Source organism: Solanum lycopersicum, chromosome 8 (assembly GCF_036512215.1).
Source record: "Solanum lycopersicum chromosome 8, SLM_r2.1".
Taxonomy (NCBI): domain Eukaryota; kingdom Viridiplantae; phylum Streptophyta; class Magnoliopsida; order Solanales; family Solanaceae; genus Solanum; species Solanum lycopersicum.
This window is the reverse complement of record NC_090807.1, coordinates 25232557-25237838: the sequence shown is the minus strand read 5'-3', so window position 1 is coordinate 25237838 and position 5282 is coordinate 25232557. Positions and strand designations below refer to the sequence as shown.

Below are 5282 nucleotides of genomic sequence, written 5' to 3'. Positions count from 1 at the left end.
CATGCATCGAGAGTCAATTCATGCATCGAGATTTAATTAATGCATTGCGAGTTAATATTCATGCATTGCGAGTCAATATTCCTGCATCGCGAAAACATTTCATACCTCGCAGATAATTAATGCATCACGAGAAGATTTCATACCTCGCAGAAAATTCATGCATCGCGAGAAGATTTCATACCTCAAAAAAAAATTCATGCATCGCTAGTTAATGTTCATGCATCGAGAGTTAATATTCATGCATTGCGAGTCAATATTCCTGCATCGTGAGAAGATTTCATACCTCGCAGAAAATTCATGCATCGCGAGAAGATTTCATACCTCGCAGAAATGTATGCATCGCAAGAAGATTTCATACCTTGCGGAATTCATGCATCACTAATATTCATGCATTGAGAGTCAATTCATGCATCGAGAGAAGATCTCATACCTCGCAGAAAATTCATGCATCGCGAGAAGATTTCATACCTCGTAGAAAGTTCATGCATCGCGAGAAGATTTCATACCTCACAGAAAATTCATGCATCGAGAGTTAATATTCATGCATCGAGAGTTAATTCATGTATTGAGAGTTAATATTCATGCATCGAGAGTTAATTCATGCATTGCGAGTCAATATTCATGCATCGCGAGTTAATATTCATGCATCGAGAGTTAATATTCATGCATCGAGAGTCAATTCATGCATCACTAGTTAATATTCATGCTTTGCGAGTTAATATTCATGCATCGCAAGTTAAATTTTTTATGCATCGCGAGAAGATTCAAGTCCTCGCAAAAGTTTACATATCGCAAGAAGATTTCATACCTTGTGGAATTTATGCATCGCGAGAAGATTTCATCCCTCGCAAAATTTTATGCATTGCGAGAAGATCCCATCCCTCGCAAAATTTTATGCATCGCGAGAAGATTTCATCCTTCGCAAAATTTGCGCATCGCGGGAAGATATTCAGGCCCCGCAAGCAATCATGCGTTGTTAGAAAAGGGATCGTACATCTGAAAGGAAGTATTTATTCCTCAACGTCAACTGACGTTAAATGCCGATGAGAGAAATTGAGTGTCGATACGGTGGAAGACACTGTCTTCCATTTAAATTGCATTTTAAGCTGACGAGTTTTACCTCAATCTTTGTCAAAAGCATTTGAAAGGCTGAATTCCTTCCAAAAAAAAAACTACTTCAACAAGGACGCAACTCATCATAGAACCTTTTGGAGACATGTCTGTAATTGACTTCCACCACATGCAACCGCACATCTCTACAAAGGTCATGTGTTCAGTCAAAATTGGGTTTGTCAAATTTCGTTGTCCACGATTTCTTTCATCAATCATACACAACGAAAGGGACAGCTGTTGACACCCAATTTTGGCCTAACATTTTTTAAAAAAATCATAAGTTTGGGCCACAACGCTAAGCCCGTCATTTGAGCCGATTTTGAGTTTTTGTTTAAGTTGGTAACTAGGTCAAAAAAGGGGGGAGATTTTTCAGAAAAAAAAGGGGAGCCGCAGCCCCCCTCTTCTCTCTTCCTCCCAACAGCCTCCTCCTTCCCTCTTCCCCTCCCTTCTTCCCGCTTCCCCTCCCCTCTCCCTTCGCCCCTTCCTCTCCCTTTCCTTTCTCCTTCCTCTCCCCTTCCTCTTCCTCCCAGCCACCCCCTCTCCTCTCTGTTCTTCTCTTCTTCTCCGGCGGAGGAGCAGCAGCGCGAGAACGCCGCCTCTACTCCCTTTTCTGGTGGACAACAGCTGCGAGGAGAGCAATATCAGCCGGACAGCGAGCCTCCATCACTGGCAGCAGCTCCAGCTGGCGACAATAAGCCGCCAAGAATCAGCAACTCCGGCGAGCAACAGCAGCAGCGATGCCGGCGAGAACCAGCAACAACAGCTTCCAGCAACTCCGGACAGCAGCCACCCGGCAGCAGGCTCCGGCGAACAACAACAACAGCTCCGGCGATGTAGTGACTCACCGACATATTCCGCCGATAACATAATCAATCCCAAAACAATCAGCGTGGCTCCAATTCCGGTAATCTCTTTCAGCGTTTTTTCTTTTAGATCTGGCCGGGGGAGTCAAACTCCGCCCACTGTTGTCTTCCGAGCCATATTTTATTTTTTCCTCCGGTTAGTGTTGCTAATTTGATGCTTATTGCTTCCATTTTGATGTGCAACTGTTATTATCATATTCTTTTGTTTAAGCTTTTCTTTTGTTAATATGTTACTGCTGTTATTATTATATATCATTGTTCATTTTGATTAAAAAAAATTAGTAATACATATTCTAGTTTTGATGGGTTGTTTATTTATATTGGTCAAAATTGATATCACTTTATTTTCACTTAGTGCTAGATTTGCTTCATGAGTTATAGTTATAGTTATTATTTTGTTTTGGGTAAAGTTTTAATGACTATTTTAGTTTTTTCAAATAATTGTGATTGCTTTTGTTAATACATTATCATTGTTAGTTGCTATTATTCTTAAGATACATTATTCTTGTTCACTACTTTGGTTTGGCTGATTTCTTTTTAATCGCATTTCTTTAGTTTATAAAGAAAAAATAAATTATTAAGTTGGTTCTCTTTTGTTATTTATTGTAAACGGATGTTATGGCTGCCTAGTTTTCCTAAAATTAGGTGGCGACTCTTTTCAAAATTCATTTATTATTAAAACTTTGTTAAAATTGAATCAATTAATTAATTTTCGAGTTGCCGCTACGTTTCACCCTATTTTAACAGAGTAGGGATGTAAACACACCTTCTTTCAGTGTATTGTTCCATGATATAGGATTCTAAATTGGCTCATGTGGTCTATGTAGGTTAAGGAAAGATGTTACCCAAAGGTAAAATGAAGTAAGAAAGTGAACTCTAACTAGGATGACATAGAGGGCTTGGCTTAGTCTAGGTAGGGGTATGGGACGCTACCTATACATTGCACTAGTTAGCCTTGAGGGAAGTCTTAGAAAGATATTGTTATCTACTTATATTCTTATAAATGTAAATGGTATGTATATTTTGATCTTACATGTTAAGGGCACTATGTGATATTGGTTTCACTCATGAACATGTGGTTGGTCTTTATTGCTAAAAGTATGATGATATCTACTCTTAATGACATAGTATGTAAAGTTAGGCATTTCTTCTAGTTCTTGTTGGGTTTACTTGATTGAGTAAGGTTATGGGGCCTTACTTAGTCATTGCACTAGTGAATTTAATGGGAGTGTATGAGTGATTGTCTTTATTAGGTAATGAAGTTATGAACTCTACGGCATGCTTGTTGATATTACAACTTGACGATATAGTTATCTTGATCATGTGCTCAATTTATGTGGATATGCATGTTGACTTGACTAGACATAGTATTGTTGGTCTTGTGATGTATATGGTATTGACTTAAGGAATATGTTTTATTGACTTGTGTTGGTTCTTGAATATGCATAAGACTTTTCATAGTAACTTGGCATGCTTTTATCAAATAACCCCTTTTAGCATGATTAGTATGTTGTGTGTGCGTATGTGCCCATACTTAGTATAAGTGAAGTGCTAACACCATTTCTCCCTTTCTTCCAAACATTTAGGTTTCTGTCATGAGGAGATTGTGGCCAGTTGCATGGAAGTCTTGAAATCATTCCTGAAGTGGGTATGTCCTCAAGTCCGAGGATGATGCCTTGTTATTAATCGATCTATGTTTCATTGTTGTAGTCTAAAGACGATCATTTCATTCTACTTGTTCCAAGATATTGTTGTAAGCCATATGTGGCATTTATACATTGTGTAAGGTCTTATTCCCATGTTGATTCGATTCCATTTAGATGGTTTAATCTGAGACATCCTTTTTAATATTATGTTATGTATCTAATATAAATGTGTGCCATTAAAGTAGAAGACTATGTAATTTTCTTATACGAAGGGTCTCTGTATACTCGATATGAATATATTATTTGTAAGTGAGAGTTCTAATTAAACCTTTTGAAGTTGTGTAGATGAAAAGTTCTAAATTTTCTGCATTTTTAACCTATGAATGTAATGATGAATGTTAATAGGCTAGTATTAGTCCTCTCCGAGGGCGACGATGCCGATTACGTCTATGGGGATCTGATCCCCAGATGCGACAAACTTGGTAATAAAGCATGAGGTTGAATATGTTTAGAAAAGATGTCTCGTTAAACCACATCAATGTAGATTCTTATTCATAATTGTGAAGCCTCTACACCTATGAATGAGAGACTATGTGTTGTTCAAAAACTCTCATTTTCTTGAAATCCAATGTCTTGCCTCTAGAATATTATTATGTGTTTTCAACTAAATATTGTATCGTGGTTAAATGTATGAATATCAAAGGGAATCGACAAGAAGGGACGAAGAAGGCAGAGCTAATAACAACCAAGCTCCTCCGCAAGACAACCAAGTTCCTCTACTTCAGGAAGTTGCTATAGGGGATCAAGTTTCGGTTGTTCCTCTACTTATGACTGATGGAGACATAAGGCAGGCTTTTCTCAATTTGGCCCAAGCAATGACCTCTCAATCCAATCCCATCACTTCTCATGTCCAAGCCATGATTGCCAAAGTGAATAGGGAGATTGGACCCTGAGTGCCTCAACATTCTAGCATCATGACCTCTCATTTGATAGAATTTACTAGAATGAACCCACCTATGTTCTTTTGTTCAAAATTGGATGAGGACCCTCTATATTTCCTTGATGAGGCATATAAGATTCTCTAGTTATGGTTGTTACCTCAATTGAGAAGGCTGAGTTGGCGGCCTATTAACTCAAAGATGTGGCCCAAACTTGGTACATGAAATGGAGGGATAATAGGACACTAAGAGTTGGTTCGGTGAGTTGGGAGATCTTCAAGAAGGCCTTCCTTGAAAGGTTCTTTCCTTGAGAGTTGACGGAAGCTAATTGGAATAATTCATCAACCTTCGTCAAGGAGATGTGAATGTACTTGACTATTCCTTGAAATTCACCAAATTGTTCAAGTATGCTCCATCCTTGGAGTCTAACAAAGGAATGCGATGAGTCATTTTCTTACGGGGGTGTCTGAGACTTGTTTGAGAAATGTCGTTAGGCTATGCTTCATGATAATATGATATCTCTTGTGTCATGGTTCATTCTCTACAAGTGCAAGAAAGTAGGCTAAGGAGGAAGAGTAGGAAGGCCAAGAGGGCCAATCCATTGAAGCTGGTTTTCAAAAGCTAGTCTTTACATTCAAGACAAGCCTAGGTTCAAGAAAAGGTTTTCTAATCAAGTCCCTTCCAAATTTCCCAAGGCTCGTGATGATAGGGTGTCTATTTCT

The 5282-nt window shown here is 38.6% G+C and overlaps 1 long non-coding RNA gene across 1 annotated transcript; it reads left to right on the top strand.

The window, feature by feature from the left end:
• Nucleotides 1-1419: 1419 nt before the first annotated feature.
• On the top strand, nt 1420-3949 carry LOC101259177 (uncharacterized). Its single transcript, XR_011211140.1, has 2 exons — nt 1420-2017; nt 3563-3949. It is a non-coding gene; the product is annotated as an uncharacterized lncRNA (long non-coding RNA).
• Nucleotides 3950-5282: the final 1333 nt, after the last annotated feature.